Source organism: Haemaphysalis longicornis, unplaced genomic scaffold (genome assembly GCF_048455015.1).
Source record: "Haemaphysalis longicornis isolate Haplotype H1 unplaced genomic scaffold, Haemaphysalis longicornis Haplotype H1 scaffold_8, whole genome shotgun sequence".
NCBI lineage: Eukaryota > Metazoa > Arthropoda > Arachnida > Ixodida > Ixodidae > Haemaphysalis > Haemaphysalis longicornis.
Window position 1 is genome coordinate 162,147,207 of NW_027526445.1, and position 20,594 is coordinate 162,167,800.

At 49.2% G+C, this 20,594-nt stretch overlaps 1 protein-coding gene and 1 long non-coding RNA gene across 2 annotated transcripts in view; one reads left to right on the top strand and one right to left on the bottom strand.

The window, feature by feature from the left end:
• Positions 1 to 20,594, bottom strand: part of LOC144149307 (calpain-A-like) — a 114,522-nt gene that overhangs the window by 49,481 nt on the left and 44,447 nt on the right. The gene's annotated exons all lie outside the window — the stretch shown is intronic.
• LOC144149419 (uncharacterized) lies at positions 11,664 to 12,916 on the top strand. Its single transcript, XR_013318304.1, has 2 exons — positions 11,664 to 11,701; positions 12,734 to 12,916. It is a non-coding gene; the product is annotated as an uncharacterized LOC144149419 (long non-coding RNA).

Here is a 20,594-nt window from a genome sequence, read left to right on the forward strand (position 1 = left end):
CCGTCCATTGCCCCCCCCCCCGCCCGGAAAAACACACGAATAAGATGCACAAACCTACTTTCACCACGCAAATATTTTTCAAATAAAAATATTTCCCGCCCAGCGGCTTTTCCGTAGCATTGCGTCCCAGATTTTACATGAAACAGCAAGAAAATAAACAACACGCTTGCGTTCCGAGGTCGTACGTTCGCAATCAAAGAAGTGTCTGCTACCCACTGTACGTCAGTGTGCTGTGCCCTCCCCACCAACTCAGCTCACGAGCCAGCCAGAATAAGTTGGCAGCGTTAACTTTAAGGGCAGTCGGGTGACAGATAGGCCATGGCTCGATTCGCTCGTAAGTACACAGAACTTATGATGAGAACCAAATATTAGCGACTACTCTTCCATTCCTGTTTCCTGGAAGCGGATTTTGCAAACCTACTTTCAAAGCATGCATGGGGTCGAGATTCACGGCTTTTTGGTCAGTGGCTATTTCACAGCGGAGTTGTAAACATGAAAAGAAAAGCGCTGTGGGGCGCTCAGATCATGCGACGGCTGAGCGGGACCAGCGCATCGGTAGTACTTTTGGCGGGAACAGCGCAGCCGCAGTTGACGCCGCTTGTGGCACTTGCGACATATCGTCTTCCGTGCAAGCCTTGTTACAAAAAGTTCCGCTTAGAGGATGATGTTATTTGAGCATTACACCCACACATGCAACACCTTCTCCCCACTTAATGTACGTTAGATCGCTTCCATTTTTTTATTGCTCTAATTTTCTACGCACAGCACACCTACCGAAGCGTAGGAGCAGCGTCGCTAAAAACGCCGGGTAGAACATAAATACGCGTTCGGCGTCGAGCGTCGCGAGTTTATCGCGGGGTAAGATTTCAATAAACGCGACAACATCCCCTTGGAATACTGCCAACGACTACGAGGTCTTGCGAGTATAATCTGCGCACGTGTTTCAGGGAGGGGTGGACGCACAATATGGTAGCTCAACTGGAAGTTACTGCCGTCTTGCCGTGAGAAAGACTGATACGCCATCGCCTCTCCCGAACACACAAAGAAACAACTAGCGCTATTATACCTATGGTATCGAGGCATCAAGCCTGAACGAACAAATTTATTCTCAATAAAAAACGAATAACGACAACAGCAAGAAATCGATCGACCTATAAAAAGCGCGCGAAGCAGGGTCCAGTCTTTCCCTACCGTGATAGTCCGGTGAGTACTGATACGAGATCTCGAGTTCGATTCTTGGTCGCCGCTGCTGTTCTGAAGGAAGCGAGAAAAAAATACGTACAATATCACATGAACAGGCCGCAGTAGTTCAAGCACGGCGACACCTGTCCCACCAACCCATGGCGACCGATTTAAAACTTATCGATATCTGGGCGAGCCATTGTGTCCCTTGAGTACCGGTACGATTTTCCCCCGGCACGCTCACACAGCGGTACGTCCGCGAACACAATAACCCCTCGTAACTACGGCGCTGCAAAACAAAAAAGAAATTTGGTGTCATTCCACCCTGCGAAAATGAATGATCGGAGGAGCTGTTTGTGGGTTATTGGTTGGCCACAAACTCCCGCCCAAATGGCGCCATGCCACCAGGGAAGCGTTCTGCGGGAATGCGAGTAGGCTTCACTGTGCAACACGCACTGTGAGAAAGCAAGCTTCCAAAGACCAAGCTATACACCGATCTCCTTACGGCCGGCTTCACTTCTAAACACAAACGTATTGCTCGGAAGACATTCTTCCAGTGGCAATATACCTCGTCTGATGTCAGAATACGAAGCGACGGGGACGAACAGGTGACCATATAGGTAGAGGGTGTGCCGAAGTTAAGAGGAGGGGAGCGGCTGCCAAAAAGCGAAAAAATTCCGCCTCACGCATGCTTTGAAGGCGAAATCCTGGCGATTAACAGATTTCTTTACTGTACATCGTGTTCGCTTCTGTTTCTTCGCTTCCGTTCCTATTTTATCGCCAATTCGACATGCATACTGCACGTACGTCACGCCACAGTTTCCCCAGTCACAGCTCTCCTCCACGCGCTCCTGCTATACTCACGTTCTGTCACGTTCACCTGTCACGCGGGGCGCATAGGGCTAATTCTTGCTCCCCTTCTGACGGATAACCCAGGTAAAGCTACGCCGCCCTGACCATTTATTTGAACCTTAATTACAAATTTCTATCTTAGTGTGCAGTGCCGTGAAAGTTTTTTTTTCTTTTACTGGAGCCAGCAAGCCGAGGTTAAAGAAAAACTAACGTATACATATTTTTCCACTCATTTATTTCGTTTTATTTTTTGCTTTAAATAGACCCTGAAACACTTTTTTGAACTTTTTTTCTCTAAATGTTAAGTGCTTTAAGAACGTAGTCAATAAGCACATTCTGTACTTAAAATAGGTGTCACGAACTACCGCAGCGAAAAATTGCTGCTCTGTGTCCATCATATAACTTAGAAACTTGCTCAAACGATTTTTCTCTCTTTCTCGGTATTGGCCTTCTTCCAGCGCTCGAATGACGTCATTAGAGCGGTGTAGCAACTGTTGATCGGCTTCCTTGCAGTTGCAGCAATAAGCGCATTCGGTAGCCACTTGAAAAAAAAAAATCGCGACAAAAGCAAAGCAGAAACACAAGGCGGATCTGCTGCGACGAGCAAATCACGCAGTGCCGCTCCGTGCTGGCGATAACAATGGCTTTCACAACGCTTTCAGACGCGGAGGAAAGAGAGGAAGAGCTTATCGAAAGTGTTCAATACACAGTCCCCTTAAGGTCGTCGCGTAGGCGAAGACAAAAACTAACGCCACTTCACGGTGCAGTAACCAAAATCAATGTGGGATCCGAAAACGTGCGTAGACCTTTAGCACGACCGGGCTCATATACTTGTCGCAAGTCTGGCCACAGTTTTGAAGCTTTCAGGATTACGAGAGTACCTAGCGTAATTTCAAGCAAAATGTGGTCGTGTCCGCCGATGATATGCCTACATAAAGAATGGAGGGGCAAAAAAGGAAAGGGCGAACGCATGCCCGACCTAACTCAGCAGACGATCGATAATTAGCTACCCGGGGGAGCAGCGGCCGCACTTGAGTAATGCGGCCCCGATGTAAACAAACGTGGCGAGCCGCAGAAGGCAGTCGCCAAATACGCGGACAGGGAAAGAAGACAAACGGGACTGCTAACGAGACGCGGGACAGACGGGGTTCTGCCGAGTCACATGCCTTGGAGCGAACTCGCTTCCATCAGTTCTGTGCCGCCGTGTCCATTTGTTTGGACGGGCTCAATACCGATGGGGGAGTGACGACGCAAAGGGCATAGCGAGTGAGAAGAAACGAACATCTCGGCGCTGACGCAATAAAGAAAGTACACTGGAAAGGGGGAAAATTGGAGGGGAGCGTACGCCCCATCTGCTTCATCTTTCACGACACATATATACACACACACGCACGCACGCACAAACACGCAAGTGCAGTCATTGGCAAATGATATGCGAAAGCGAAATATGAACCACAACGCACAAACAGCGCAATTTCTTCGTACGCGAGTGAAATTGTCGCATGGCTCCATAAGTGATAAAGTAATGGAAATGTGGCGGTCCAAACACACCCCCACCACGTCTATGGGATCTCCGCGAACCGTACTCTTCGGTTTCGCGTGTTCCGATTCATATTTGCGTGTTCGCTTTTCATTTGTTCGGGACTTTCCGCACAGTAAACCCTCATTAATTTAACGAAGTCCTCGGGATACGAACTGACTTCTTTGTAAGCAATGATTCGCTAATACAAAGATTACCCGCTCTTTGTGCACTGCAGTGAAGACCACTAACCACTTCGAATAAAGCGATTATTTCGTTTTAACTAAAATTTACTTTATACAGAGAGGCGAAACGGAGGCCGGAAATCAAGATGCGCCAAGCAAGGCAAGGACAGGTAGTTGTCCTCATTTCTTTTCTTTTCGAAAATAAGCATAAATTCGAAACGTTCAGGCCAAAATAATGAATAGAATATGCACTCCGGTGCCTTCGAATTAGGCGTGCAGTGTTCTGTACACACCTAACGGCAACTTGGAACAAAAGATAAGTATACTTCTTAGTCACGCATTTTCACCCTGTCTAAGCAATGCACACAACGCAGCGACGGCGGGAAAAAGCCAGCGGAAATGACCGGTGCAATAGAAAGAGCGCACGCGGTTGCAAGGCTTACCTTTTTCGTCGTACACTTGCGCCACAAGTCTGTTAAAGTCATCCTGGAGCTCCAAAGAGGAAATCCAAACAACGGGTGTTGCTATCGCGACAACACAAGTCGTGAAGGTATAGGAAAAAACCCTCCGGGGCTGCAGATGCACCGAATGTGGGTCTTCGATTTTGCACACAAATGTCAATCAATCACGAGCCATTATACGAAAAACGAATATCGAATACGAAGTGTGCACGCAATCGACGCAAAACTTGGCGCTCTAGTGTAACGGTTATCGCCGAAACCACAGATTATGCGTCTACTAAGCGAAAGCGAACTGCTGAACAACCCCAAGCTCAAAGATGACAATCGCCTATTCAAACGAACGCCCAGAGCAAATGTTATCGGCTGTCGACCGCTATTTCAACCAACTGAAATATCGGACGCCGGTCAGAAAAATTCCACAGATGCAACAGGTGCCCTACGACATGCAAAAGAGATGTGACGCAGTCGTTGAAACTCCCAAGTACTGAGCCCACATCAATTTCCTGCTTACACTCCTAACTACCCCCTAAACCGTGTCTGATCTACTTTGATGGTTGCGGAAACCCGACTGCTTCGAAACGGATGCTCACAGTCGCGTGAACAAACTACTACGACAAACAGCTACAACAAAACTAGCAGGGCGCCGACAACGAGACCATCTGCGATGGACAGATGCCTGCACTTGACAACGCCCGTCGTCGAAGTCCGCGGTCGTTGAAGGGTTCCGACCCCGGGGCGTTAGCCGGAGCTGACGCCCGCAAAAACCGACCCGCACCCAAGCCTAGTAGTATCAACAATATCAGAAAAGCGAAACTCGTGCAATCAACCTACCGGCTTATTAAAACGTGATGCGTTGGTAAATTATTCGAAAGGGTCCATCGTTTGAACTGCCTCTACACGTGCGGAAGCAACAGGTTGACGCCCAAGCGCGCAAGTTTCGAAACAGGGATCAAACAACTTTCGCGTCGATATCCAAAGTATGCGAACTCGAGCAGAAGCTTCTCAAAGAAGGATCCACCCTCCTCTCACCCCAGTCCTCGGAACTACAACACGAAGTTCAAAAGTGGACCGGTTGATCGGTGAACGACAAGCGCCCGCATCCAAGGGAACCGGCCGATGGGTGGACTCCGCGGCAGATGGTGGCGAACTGTGGAGTCCGGGACCCGGCAACGCCCCTCATATATAGGCACGCACACGCAGTAGACCCATGGTCGGTCAGCTCGGAGCCCTGACCCTTCCGCGCACGCACACACGCACTCCACCGATCTGTTGCACCGACGGCGGAAACTGCTCCCACCACGCTCGCAGCGCGCGCTAGAGCTCCGCGCTAGCGCACATAAACTGCGCCGGCGTTTCGCCTAGGCAACGCCGTCGCCGACGGGAGGTCTGCCGCCTTCTCTCCTCCGGCAGGATGCGAAAGCGGCCGACTATCGCCTCAAAGCCCCCCTCCTCTCTATTTTTATCGCGCGCAGGGCAATAAGTTCGGCGCGCGGAAGAGTGCAGCTATGGCTCTGGCTCTCTTCGCGAGAGAGCCGCGACCCGAACCCTGTTCCGAAACTTCCCCTCTTCCTCCTCCTCTCCCTCCATCCGAACACAAACACGCCCTTTCCTTCTCTCTGACCCCGCGGAGGGAGCCAAAACAAGGGCTTTGCTCCGATGAGCACGGCGGGAATTCACTTAACGAGAGAAAGACGATGGTGACCTTGCACAAGTACCCACTCCGACGAGCTGTGTGTGTGCGTGTGTTATTTATAATGGAGCCTGCCTTTTAACCGAGTCATTCCCGTGATCGTATACTACTAATGGGGACGTTTACCGCAATTACCCACTCGATTACGGGTGGGGTTATGACAGGGACTTTCATCTCGGCTGCCTAAGAGCTCCAATTTATTTAGAAGGGCGAATGAACTTTCACGACTCATTTTAGTGTCACGGCCACGGCTCAGGAACTCTTAAGTGTTAGTTATTGGTAGCATGGTATTTGTTTTTGCTTAGTGAAATCACATCGACGCAACACAATCAGAACAAATTTCCATGGAAAGTGTTCGCGGTGTTTGTGACATGAATATAACGACGAAGCCCTTAGGACAGGGTGGTTTCGTTGTAAGAGATACTTTGTTACAATCGGGTATTGTTCTCAATGAACATCGAACACTTCGAATAAATCAGATTTTGAATAAAGCGACTTAAATAAAGCGACTTTGAATAAAACATCATACGGCGATGTTTACTATACATGCATCCATGCTCCACTTCCTCACGCAACAAAGAAAACGCGGTGCTGAGGGAAACCGGTTACGTAAACGAACAACGCGCGAACCTAGGCGCTGCTGTCCGTTAGAAAACATGCGCCTAAAAAATATTGGCCGTACGCGCTGGGATGCTTTTTTTGGCGGCTGAAAGGCAGCCCGAAGCAAGCCAGGACGCCATCGCTGCAAATCGTCGCGCGGCACAAGCAAAATACTGCCGTTTATTCACACATGACAATATTGCCTGGAAGCTAACTTTTCGTCAAAACAGAGCATTTTCAAATTTAGGTTTACAATTTAGTACCGGAACTGAGGTCAACATGGACTAGACAACGCGACCTATTAAATTTCAGCTATTGATCATGTCGGTGTTTTTTTTTTTTTTTTTTTCCAAATACGCCTAACCAGCAGGGCCTGACATTACCTCTTCCCCCGGTACGATGCACTTCGTCTTGCCAAAAGGAAGGCGTTAATTGCAACCACACATTGTCATGACCACAACCATAATCACCATCATGTTTATCAACAAGACAGTCCCAACCCCTCCTGTCCCAAGCTGCGTAATCAGAAACCACACTCTGCCACCGAATTTTCTTATCACCTTCCTCCATCCAGTTATCCGGTCTCTTCCTACTTGTAGTCCCCCTCGCAGCATTCATCATGTTAATCGAATGGTAGACGTGTAATCAGTTCTTCGCATTACACGCTCGATCTAACAAAACTCAATTTTCTCTTAATTCGAGCTACGACATCTTCCATCGGAGTTTGCTCCCCAATCAAACACGCTCTATTACTGTCACTAAGCGTTACTCCCACCATTCTTTATTTCATGTGGATCGTTGCGCTGAGCTAAGTAGATTTTTTTTTTTTTTTTCGCTGTGCCTAGTATAGAAAACAGGTTCTTGCCCACAAAGTGATCACCGGGAGTACGCATTCGCTGTACTCCATCGGTTGAGTGCCACATATCAGGTTCCATTAATGGAGAGACGAAGAGGAAAAACCAAGCCCATTTGCTCCAATTGGTATACAGAACAGAGCGCATGAACGAGACAAAAAAAAAATTACACCATCTTCCCGTAGGGGAACCCTGAGTAGTATGCGAAGCAGCCATGGGGTCGACTGAAGTTCCCATTAGTTTTCAGTGCGTCGTTTCCGTTGACGTTCAGCTTCGCGTGCCTTCGTTGTATCAGTAGCTTCTTGACGTAGTTTGAATGAGTCAAGGACATAAGGCGCGTTCGTAGCACATGCTCCCGTCAAGGTTCTTAGCGCAGTGGGAAGAGCGCCACGTACCTCCCGCTGCGGCCAGAGAGTCGTCGGATCGAAACCGGGCGCCGCCTATTACTTTTTATAGTGAACTGCGCTGACGGGGCTGAAGAGACGCGCATGCGCAGTGGAGTGCGGACGGCGGACAGCAACAACGACAACGAGGGAGGGAGGGACACAGCCCCGAGCATGAGATGCTTCGCATCTAAAACTGGTCCCGCACTTGCTTGCTTTACAGCAAATGTCCATAGCCTTCTGTCACCCCTGCCGCGTTACTCCCTCTCCTTCCCCCTCTCCTCTCACTGTTCCCTTTATGTAGAGGTTTGTTCAATTCAATTTTCCCGCCTTCGTATGTAGGTCAGCGCGCGTCTTTTTTTTTTTTTTTTTTTTTTCTGCTTGAAATAGCACGAGCTGAAATCTTCTGCGTAAGTCTGATTCTATCCAGCTTCTCTTCGGCACCTTTTAACGCGTTTCGTATTTCGTTTGCAGCCGTAAAAGCTAATGCAACATGTATTCTTAATTGAAAGAACGCCCGTACTCTCGGTTCTGTACCGAAATATTGCCTCAAATATGTCTGAGGTTTCCTTTGGGACTGAATAATGTGGACATGTACAAGCAATGTCACCAGGAAATTTAGTACGTTGTAACAGTCCTGTTCAAGCCTTCTTACACTTTAGCCGAGGGGCTGAATCGAGTGACAGACAAGCAGCAAAATTTTCGTGTTTATCTGATTGTGCGTGGGGTTTAACGCGCCGACGCTAAACCGGCGATGAGGCGCGTCGTAGTGGGGGGCTCCAGATTAAAATGTTCGCGTTTATCGTCTCTAAGCAGTTTGTACACGCGCCTAAAAGAGCAAAAGGAAAAGTCGAATTACAACCGCACTCGGCAGCAGTAGATGGCTCTCGGTCGCTGCCCCTGCGCTCGAGGCTTCACCGCAAGACAATCGCCGAGGCTGCGCACATCATTAGCGGAGGAGAGTATATACACACCCATATCAACCGCGCCACGCCACGAGACCGCGTGAATAAATAATCGCGGGCTCCGCAGACGCCGCAGTTGTAACGAAGCCAAGCTTACTTATGCACGGGCGAGGTCACTCGAGTTTACACACACACGCACGCACGCACGAGCGGCTGCTCTTCGCCCGACGACGCCTCTACCTGCCTCGTCAGTGGGCGCGCCGCGACAGCACTTGACAAGACGAGGAGTTCGCTCAGTCAAGTCGGGGCTCCGGCGCTGCGCCCCGACGACAAACGTCACTCAAAGTTGCTCAGCTATTGTCGTGCTAATGTCGTATCTGGTGCCAGGCTGAAGTGACGAGCGGTTGTGCGAAGTCTTTGCGACGGGAAAAAAGTAGGAACGGGACACTTGTGATCCTGATTCTTTAGGTGAGTTAGTATAGTTTTCGGCAATTGCTTTGAGCGACGCAAGAAAACTCATCCAGACAGCACTTTACCGAAGCACCGTCGGGAAGCCGAAGAGACAAGGACTTGACCGTTGTCGATGTGCCTTCGGTATGTGCCATAACCCAACGGAGGCTTGTATACGCCTCGAGATTCGCGATCGCTGCGCCGCCTGCCGCCGCTTCTCCGCGGCGTTTGCGGGATTAGCGCTGCGTGGCTGATAGGTGGTCATGCAGTGTTTTGGTTCTCTTTCGCTTCTCTTTGCCTTTCCGCGCACTAAACAACTTGTTAAGGTGACGTCTGTAAGCTAACTGCACGATTAGGGCGCGTAAAAAAAACAGCGGCGTCTTGGTAGAGCGCTCGAACGCCAACAAGAGCTGGAGGCGGTTCTGCGCTTCTTGGCCGCTCTTGCGGGCGTCGGCGACGGCAGCAGCATATCACCGCTGTCACCTTCGAACACATCAGCACAAGTGAATTCTATTTATTGTCACCTCGTTTAGACCTGATATTGGCATGTAAGAGGTTGGTTCGTTTTGCAGCGCAGACAACAAATGCGGCTTTGCTTCGAATATGTACGTCGTAGAAAAATATGTTTCGGGGATGTGATAACCCAATAGCGTACAAAAACTTGTACCTTTTATGGGAATATAAGCCACGCGAAAATGTTAAGTACACTCAAAGGCTGTGCATTGTCAGATATGTGCCCACTCATGCCTTATGGTAAGAACCAAGGTATATGTTAATGAAACAACGGGAAAAATGAATGGTCTGCAAGTCAGGAATAAATAGAATAGTCGTACGGGAATAAAAAAAAAAAACCGAGTGCAGCTTCTGAAATGCTAAAGACGTTTGTTTGAGCAAGGTAGTATTCACCAGACCAACTAGATGCGAAAGGCACTGATATTTCGCTAGACATGGGGAGGGGGGGGGGGGGGGTGAGGAGGAGGACGCTCAACTGTCGTTGTTTACAAATGCGGAGCGAAATCAACAAATAAACGTTTTATTAATCACACACACAAGCTGCGTGTTCACTTTTCGTTTGTTTTTCGCCTTCAACGAACGGCTGATCATTCGGCGGACGCATTTTTTGAAGAATACAGGGTAAGCAGTTCACAATAACTACGAGGTGTCGTTGAAAGAGTTGATTGATTGATTGCAGGGTTTAACGCGCCGACGCAAAGGAGACGATGAGGCACGCCGCAGTGGAGGGCTCCGGATTAATTTTGACCACCTGGAGATCCTTAACGTGCGCCGAAATCTCGAACACACGGGCTCGTTGGAAGAGTGTCGTATCTGATAAGGGTCTCTGATTTCGGTTTATGCTAGATTCTGCAGTCTCCCTGTGTCATACGACGATGTTTCGAAGAAGAGTTTGTTCGCGGACGCGGATTACTCTATAAGCCCATCTTCGCGCTTCTCGTGGAGGGTAAATGTAACAGATGAATCTCAGCGAGCGCTCACCTCGGGACAATACGACCCAGCATGAAATTTGTCGTCGTGTGCTGACTCCGGAGTGTAATTTTGCATTATCCATCGTAATTCTTTGGTACAATGTTTGCGAAATTTATGCCGCATTGGCTTGTTCAGGGTACTGACCAATATCTGATATGTGATATTGACAGGCGTAACTTGCCTGCTGTCAGGTATAAGTGCTCCGCTGGATTTTGTAGTGCACAAAGTCGATATACATCATAGTGTGTATGGCCGCAACATGACCATCGGAGGAAACACTGCTTACGGAGACAACTAAATTTCAGGGCAGCGGAATTGCAATCAGCTGCATGCAAATGCTGGCTTCGGGGCGCCGGCCTGTGACACACGCCCGGCGCTCATATAGATCTTTCTAAGATCGCGTCATAAACGTTTATACTCTCGTGAACACACCAGGCTTGCAAACAGAGTGCCTGCTCCACGTTATTCGCTATTTCGAACGCGGACAAACGGTAAATCGCTGTCTTGAACGAGCCCCAAAAGCAACGGCGACAGTGGGGAGCGGGCCGGGGACTCCCGCGCCTGCTTTCGAAACGGGCCGCTAGGGGGATTTCAGTGGCGCCCCTACTAAGGTCCCTAAAATTACTAAGGTAGCGCCATCTTTAGATCTCGCCGCCTTTCGCCCTCGCCCGCGCTCCTCTCTTACTTCGTTTTTTGCCATTTTCTTTTTCGCCGGCGAACGCCGCGCGCCATTGGCCAAGGGAAAAGTCACGTGGTTTTGTTTTTTTTGCTCCGCCGCCGGGTCGCCTCGCCGATGCCTCGCCGGCTGGGACATTGCGCAACACCGCCGCTGCGACGCCATTGCTGGCTTCCGAGCCACCGTCGCCACCGTGCTTCAGTACCGGCTTTATCGTAGGCGCCAGCTAATAGCAAAGTAAGAATTAGCTGCTCGTTTCGAAAAAATGTCGCACCGGTGTCGTTTTAGGTTGCTTCTCGGTGTCGATGTGTTGTGCCTTAGGCAGCGCGAATATCGTCAGGCAGGGCACAAGACTTCGTTATTCCGTTCGGGAAACGCGACGCAGAAAGGAGAAAAGTTTGGTTGCATAGATTTGAACGGGCATACTTGAGGCCGACGCTACCATCACTCTTTTGCGAGGTAAGTTTCTGAATGCTTGTTCTTGCTCTGTTAAATTCTGCGCGAGCTTGAGCGGTCACTTACGAAGAAATGCGTATTCCCTTCGCGACCGTCGTCCACGCTTTGTTCTGAGTAGGCATTGCGCGCAGCGCCGAGTTCGTCCCGTCGTAAGCTTTGGTTTGGATAAGAGGCCGTGTATTTGTCATGTGCGCGCTTAACTTGCAGCATCAATATTAGCGGCGTAGCATGTTCAGTCAGTTGTCGTAAGGTTTTCGTGACGCGAGAATTGTTCACCTGAATTCATGCTTGTTTTGGCCGACGGCAGCTTGCGTCTGACCATGTATCGTGTGCGTTCCGAGTGCGTGTACGCTCTTTTTGGCGTGAAGTCATGTTTTTTGTGTTAGCTACCCGGGTGGTATTATAATCCCGTTGTTATGACATCGGAGTGATTTGCTGCGTAATATGGGCTTGGTCGGTGCGGCGCAAATTGAGGCTGTTGCGAGAAAAAAAAAATTGCGGCTAGGTAAAACAATTTAAGGTCAGCTAATATACTGACCGCGCCGTTGACGTACGTTTGATGCGCAATTTCTGTTATCGCTTTATTAAATTCGCGCACGTTTGAATGAGCACTTCAAATGCATATTCGCACCGTAACGGCTGTACGCCCTTTCTTCCGTGTATGCACAGAGGAACGTTAATTACGACTTACGTTTGCATTACACGTGATGCCGTACATTTGCAGTGTGCGCGCTTACTTCATCTTAGTAGTCAATGGCGCAGCGTATCCAGTCATTGCGATTTGAACCAAAACACACTGGGCGACTATATCATTTTCAGCAGACGCATTTTTGTCCAGCAAAGCGCTTGCTAAACGGGTTTAGTGTAGCGAGTTGAGCGGACGCGGCACTGAGCAGATGCGCGAACACGAATTTGACCATGCTACGGTAGAACAGTCACTAACTCCCTTCTGCAATGCATTATTGCCTATATTTGCGGAGTGTTTGTGGCGCATCTCAAACTCGGTGGCGACATTTTTTTTTCCCTTCTCAATAGGATTATTTCACGGATCAATTTGAGCAACGGATATTGGAGAAGCTTGGCGTTAAAAAAACTAAACCCAAATGCCACTCCCAACATTTTTTCTCACGGGAAGCCACGTCAGCAGCACAAGCCACCTGCACGACGTCATTACGGACGTTTGTTCCAATAAAATATCTATTTGCTGGCACCAATTCATTTTTGTGATTTATTGTTTTCTCTTGATAATTGGTCCTCTTTCGAATTTCTTTCGGGTGTATCCCTGTGTTAGTGCAATGTACAAATCTGCCAGAATATATCCCAGCACAAAACAATTCTGTCCAGGCGCCTCCATTAATAACGGCTGTAAACGACCGCGCCCGGTGAAAAAACGTATTGCATGATTAATTAACTGCAGTAAATAGTTACATAATTTGTACCTAGAGGGACTCGATCTCTGGTTCGTATGAGAAATAAGAGGCCACAAATCTGTAATTTCAGTTTACCCGATCGATTGATCGCAGTCTTCTCTGGCGCGTATTCCCAGAATTACAAGTCTGCGTTTTTCACTAGGTTCGCACATGAACGTACGGCCGCGAGTGTAGTTTAGTGTATCCGGCTGCGAAGTCGGGGAAGCAGGGGCTTTTCACGTCGCTGTACGTGCACACACGCACAACAGCATGTGTATGTTTTTAGTCTACTCACAGCAGCCTATAACGACATGAAGGTGAAGGAAACATTTCTACAAAAACGGCAAAGCACTCTAAACTGCGCGTAATTAAGGTAGGCTGTAGGTCGTTAGTAAAAGCGGGCGCAGAGTGAACGCCGCTGAGGATACACAATTATCGCAAGAAAGGCGAGTGCAAGGACGCCAGCGCAGCGCTCGAACTACGGCATTTGCGAATGAAGCGCACTGTATACTGCCGCGAACCGTGCGCAAGACATCTGTGCAGTGATTGCACGACCACAGTCACGCGAATGCAAGAACGGAACTACCGTAACAGAGCAGTTTGAAATGTCCACGCTCGATCCTTTCGCATTCACGAGCTATCCTGAGGTGTTACAGAATGCCGCACACGTAAACAAAAACCGCGCTGTGCGTATGCGCCAGCGGCATCCGCCCCGCAAATATCTCCTTGTAGACAGAAATATAAAACAAAACACTATCACTCAGTGCGTGTTGGTAAAACGGGTCTCTAGAAATCCTATAAATGCTACCAAAGAGCTATTTCGGCGCAAAAACAAGAGCAAACTGCAGCGAGCGCCCTGAAGCGTAGCGAGGGCGTCTGCTCTCAAGTGGCCAACAAATATGGCGGCCCCGCCGCGGAGTTAAAGGGACGGCGGCGCCGCGGGTGAGGGGAGAGAAAAAAGAGGAGGGCAGCGGAGAAGGAGGGAGCAGTTGGCGCTACCTTAGTTCTTTCAGGGACCTTAGCCCCTACAGGCCGCGCTCGAGGCGTATACCACACACGACCTGTATAAACCTGACCAGCACCACACTCGGCAGTTCCTTTACCGCTATACAGAAGTTGTGACGGTCCTATATAACTTCTTATTAGAGTTGAATGGGTCCGGTAACCTCCTGTATACCGGACCAGTATGGCTTTATATAGGTCTGATTAAAAAAACATACAGAATTCACTCTCCTGTATAATTTCCCGCGGCCCTCATACATAATTTTTCATGGGGTACTGTTGACACAGCGGATCGTTCCGAAATATGCCCTGTTGGTTTATACAACAGGTGGATGCGGTGGACCGCGTAGCACCTCTACGTCCTGCTTCGCTTCGCACCCAAACATCTGCCCGTGCATGTCAACTCGCGCTTACAACAGCTCTTAAAGCGTGCGCTAAACCAGCTGCGCTAGCGGCTGCGAGATTAAAGCGATCGAGTTACATGATCGAAGTTTGTTTGCTTGCATCGGTCGATACCCGCACCAATTGAACTATGATAGAGCACTGTATGTGAAGCGAATCGGAGTTCCACGTACGGAAACGAAGCCCGTTTCTTAACGCCAGATAAAATCAAACAAATATGTAATTAATCCGAGTAAAAGTGCACTCTCGGGGGGCTACATGGGTTCGTCGTTAGTGGATGATATATTTTAATGTTTGAAAAACCTGGGCTATACTTTCAATGGACACTGAGTATTTGTCTAGGCATAATTACCATTAATGCTGCGAATGTTTAACAGGTGCTTTTGTTTTTCCCGCCAATTTACGCACTGATTTTCTTTTAGGATTACGCTCTGAAAGTCCGGCAGGGCCGCACTCAACAGACTGAAAGCTCAACATAAAACAAAAAGGTACTTCCCCGAGGAAGCGAATGGGTCCAGCGGGTAAAAGTGGCGACAGGGCGAGATTTACAGCTGCCAAAAAAAGTTGCTTTCAACACCAGGGTGCAACAGAGCCTCCACAAATACTAAGTGGCACCACACGACTGCCAGGGCGTTGCGCAATTGCGCAAGGTCGCGTGGAGTGTTTTTACGCGTTCTTTTAACGGCCTTTGCGTAGCACAAGGAGAAGCACGGCCACAACAACCATCACGCGATACACCAAGGCCACAGCATTTTCGCGCAGTTGAGAGAGAGAGAGATAGATAGAGAGAGAGAGAGAGAGAGAGAGAGAGAGAGAGAGAGAGAGAGAGAGAGAGAGAGAGAGAGAGAGAGAGAGAGAGAGAGAGAGAGAGAGAACATTGTAGAGCCTTTACCATGGCCTTTACTTTGTGCTCGCCTGAGCATCGTTCACACGCTCAGGAACTGATATACTGGGTTCTGAGTTCGTACACGCCGGCGATTAAAACCGCACATTCCTTCTTGCGAAAGCGCAGAGAAGTAAGGCTTCACGCAAATCGTTTCCCACTTCTCGGGAAATTTTCGTTGTCGATTTAGGCCGACGGAAAATCCTTGCTCGCAGGAAATTTTCGTGCCGAGCGCTCGTGTCATTCTCGCAGGACAGAGTCGCGTGTTTCCTCCTTTGTTTCCTCCGAGATTTATCCGGTTGGGCTGCTTTGTTTCTTGGTTATTGGCGTCCCAAGAGATAACGTCATTTTTTATTCCTTAGAACAGGCATCTAATTTCAAGCTGCATATACAAGCAGGTATTTTCGTGTACCTGCAGCTTGACTTGAGGACGCGTCTAGCGTCGATACCCTTTGGCCTCTTTGCATTGGCTGATTTTCTGATGAAGGCGAAAAGCGAAAGCGCCGGTGTGTCGAGATTTCGCCGCATGTTAGATTCCCAGGTGGTCGAAATTAATCTGGGAACCTTCACTACGACGTGCTCCTAGTGCAGGAGTAGCTTCGGAGCGTTAAACCTCGCAATGTATCAATCAATCAATCAATCAATCAATCAATCAATCAATCAATCAATCAATCAATCAATCAATCAATCAATCAATCGATTCTTGCTTTATGCTGGACTTGCACTGCCACTTCAACAATGTGCATGCTTGAACTGTTTCAAATATTTGCCGCTTGTCTCTTGTTTCGAGTAACTGTACCAGCTAGCTTGTTAGCTCGAATCTGTCAAAACTTCGAATCTGTAGTTTTTAAGCAGACGAATACGACTAAAAGATCAAACGTTTTTGGCGTCTTCAGCTCGTAAAATTTTCCTCGTCACTGTTGTTAAGTGTACTCCCCATATTTTGCCGATTCGAAACGTGCATTTTAGTGAGTAATTTTTTTTTATAGTTTATCGCGTGTCAAGTTGTTATTTTTCGAACACGCTGTTCTAAATCTGCTACTGCTAGGTAGGCCGCCCAGAAAGGCATCGAAAAATAGCCATAAACAAATACCGAGAATGGTGCGACGAATTTTTCATATATCCTGCCGGGGAGAAAAAACTAGTTATCGTGTCCAGAAAAGGAAAGTTTACGGCGCGGCATGAAATATCACTGCTAGACAGACGTATACATGTACGGATCCGTCCGTCAGTACAACCCAGGCACACGGAATAATCGTTAAATATCAGTTTAAATGGGTTGAATGAACGAAAGGTTGAATGAACAAAATAATAACCAAAGGCCTGGCTTAGAGGAGCCTTTGAAGAAGCTGCAAAGGCGGGTTTCTTTGTTTATTTCTTTATTGTTCGATGCGAGTTCGCGTTTTTCTTTTCTTAATTTTCAACATTCAGCATTCAAATAGCCTTATCACTAAGCTAAAATTACGAGAGTAATTGATCTATTACGAGGTTTAACGCGTTGACGCTATGCAGGCGATGAGGCGTGCCGTAGTGGAGGGCTCCGGATTAATTTTGACCAACTGCAGGGGATCTTTAACGTGCGCCGAAATCTCCACAACACACGGGCGTTCTCGCTTTCCGGCTCGATCAGAAAAGCGGCAGCCGCGACCGGGAATCGAAACCGCGTACGGAATTACGAGAGTAAAGTTCAGCGGCTGGAATACAAAACTAAATGCAAACCCTGCTACCGATTCCCACTATATTTTCCCCTTATTATCTTAACTTCTACGCTGCTCTGAAAGTTTTATATCGGTAGAAGGTAGAATTAGAGAGTGGAAGAATAGACCTGAACCTGGGCCCCAGATTCAAGAAGCTTTTCGCACGCGAAATGCCGTAAAAGCAGCAATTTGCGATAAGCCGGCGCCTTATCGGAGCCGCGATAGGCCGCGGCGCCCGTGCTCGGTTAGAAACTGTTCTTAGATGTGTTACGTGTGCATGCGTCTTCGCGAAGCTGGGCCGTGATGAGAGACGCTTCCAGGTCCGGTGTTAACCACTCAAACATCATTTACACGTTTCAGAAAGGCTTGCCAACAGTATAAATGTAATTTGATTGATTGATTGATTGATTGATTGATTGATTGTGGGGTTTAACACGCCGACGCAACGCAGGCGATGAGACGCGCCGTAGTGGAGGGCTCCGGATTCATTTTGACCACCTGGGGATCTTTAACGTGCGCCGAAATCTCGTACACACGGGCGTTTTTGCTTTTCGCCTCTAGCAGAAAAGCGGCCGCCGCGGCCGGGAATCGAATCCACAACATCGTGAGTATAAATGTAATTACCATAACTTAAAGGGGCCACGAAGACAAAATGCAAGTTTGGTTCAGTAGAAAGACTGCTTCATCCCGATAACAACGATATCAATTTTATCGCGAAATTCGAAAAAATAATGGAGATATCAAAGAAAATATGCGAAGCAGTGGCGACTCCCCCGCCACTTTCTGGCAACTTTCCTATGACGTCACAGAATCCTGCTTGAGCGATTGGCGGACGCCGAACCACCGCAAAGACACGTGACTGGACGATTGTAGAAGGCCTCTAGTTCCGTTTGATCCATTCACTTAAATGCTAAGATGCAGTTAACACACTGATGACTGTCTTTAGTGCTGGACCATATGACGTCACTCCTGCCCATACCGCGTCACTGTAGCGCGAAATTTGAAAGGTTTTGAAAGATTGAAATTTGAAATTTGAAAGATTTACTCCTTTCATTTTTTCTTTTCCGGTTAAAAAAACGTCCTCAGTGGCTGGAATGGAGCTGAATGAGGTACTGATGCCCAGTTCTTTCAAATTAAACAAAGTTGCATTTGGCTTCATGGCCCTTTTAAGTTACGAATGGAACGGATGAACCGAAAAGAATACCTACGCTTGTGACGCAACAGCGAGTCAGCGCCAAACGCGACCCACCCCCTCAAAGACGCATTTTATACGCCGGAGACATCGAACCCGTCTACCCGACTTTCGTGCGACCCACGCTTCGTGGCAGAGGCCACGAAAGCCGATACGCATTTTGAAGAGGGCGCACCCAGACGCAACGTTACGCTAACTGCCTACACATGCTGGCGGCAGATGCGAACATCCGCGCGCGACTCTCTTTTCGCCGTGTCTCGCGCGCGCGAAACGCCGCGCGATTCCGCCGGGGCTGACTCACCGCGTTGGCCGCATAAATATTTCCCTTTGACGCCGCCGGCAAGAGTTGTTGGCCAACTCTTTGCCCTGTCAGCTCGCCTTCGCACCTTCCGTTCCTTGCTTTTCGCGCTTTCATTATTGACTTTGTTTTCTTACGTGGGGGCCCGTCCCGTCCCTAAAATTGGCCCAGGGCCACCAAAGGGGTCGTCGGCACACTCCCGCGCGGGGCTCACTCAACGAGCCAGGTCATTTCTCACGCGTTAGGGGCGCAGCTGCTTAGGGGAGGGAGCGTGCTGGCTGAGTGATGAGGAGACAGCACACAAATACGGTAGCCAGTGTAATGAGTGCAGCACAACACGCGAACACACAAAAAGCGGGGGATTCACACTCGGAAAAAGCCGCGCAACCCGGCTTGTTTTCCACTGCAGTGAAGTTAGTGTGCTCGAATGGGTTCTCCCCATGTTTCCTACGCGGCAGCTACTGTGTTGTTGACAGGGGGCTACCATGCACCGCACACAAAACAAGAAGCTTACGAGGCATATCCCCACTACACTTCGTATGATGTAATGAATGCGAAAGCATTTGTGTGCAATCACCCAACGGTTACGTTTGGCGGCATTGAGGACGCCGTTGTGCGTCCCTGCAACTCCAGTGACTGCTGCGCCGCGGGATGAGACGCCGTTGTACTTCCCTGCATCTCCAGTGACTGCTACGCCGCGGGATGAGGCAGCGGCGTGAGTGCGAAGCTCGGCGCAGTCAATGAAACATCAGGCTAGCGCATACCGTGTCAGCAGACGACGGGCACGCCTTTTTTTAAGCGAAGCTTAACTACTTTCGTCCAGCGGTTTCGGTGCGGATAGGCAAGTTCACCTTTTGACCGCAGGCACACCCCCTGCGGCACACCCCTTGAAGCGCATCGCGTGATTCGCCGGGTCCGCTGTCGGCGCTGCGCACAAGTCCCCGTTTTCAGTCGTTCTGCTTAGCTAGCGGCAACGACCGCAACGAGAGCTGACGCTTATCTGATCGGCAGCCGACCAAGCCCGTAGCTGCCCACGCATGCGCCGCTGGGTCGTCTCGGGCTACGTGACTCATCTTGCTCCGCCTTCGCTGGAAATGAAAGCGAGGCCGGTCCTCCTCCTCCTGTGAGCGTTGCACAGGACCGAACGACCTTGAGCCGGGGTCGGCAATACAGCTACAAAGCGAAACCAAGACTCAACCAGCCAAGCTTTCGTTTTGCATAACCAAGGTTAGCTGAGCTAAGCCGTAGCAGCCGCAGAAGAGAGAGAGAGAGAGAGAGAGAGAGAGAGAGAGAGAGAGAGAGAGAGAGAGAGAGAGAGAGAGAGAGAGAGAGAGAGAGAGAGATAATGGTCGGTTTCCTCATTTCAGGCCCCGTTGGATCGCCCAGCCCTCCGAGCCCGGTGGTTCAGCCGAAGCTGACCTTCGACACTGGAGCTGGTCACTTCTGCCGCCCACTGTTCGAGCGAGAGACTAGAAATCGGGAGAAAAGTGTGGGGTTAGGCTGGCATTCCCACACCACGTGATGCAGAGTGCCGGGCGCGTTGCAGAGTCTCAACACTGCGAGTCGTATTGCATTGGCCAGAATAAGTGGACCATGTCCGCGCAATGCGGGCGACATGCCCGGGGTGCGGTCGCATGAGAGATAACCAATAAAGCGTTGAAATTACGATTCGAGAAGTTAATTTAAAATGCATGCGTCCGCAAAGTTCATGTCGCGGATCGTGACACGTAAGACGGACCGTTCTGAAGGTTTATTGTCGAACGCTGAGCGCTTGTCAGCCTATTTTCTTGTTTGCTCGTTTTAAGGAGTCACGTTAAGAGCATTTTCAGGCTTCCGCGTGACGTAAACCGAGTTGCGTCACGTGAATACCTGGCCGCAGACTTGGGATTGGTTGTGTTTTTGTGGCCAGTGAGCACCAAACGTGGGTTAAATGACGGGGCCTCCCCGCTCTCTGTTACACGTCTTGGAAGGCGGGGTTTTTGTAATAAAATTAGTAGCGGCTTAGATCGCTAT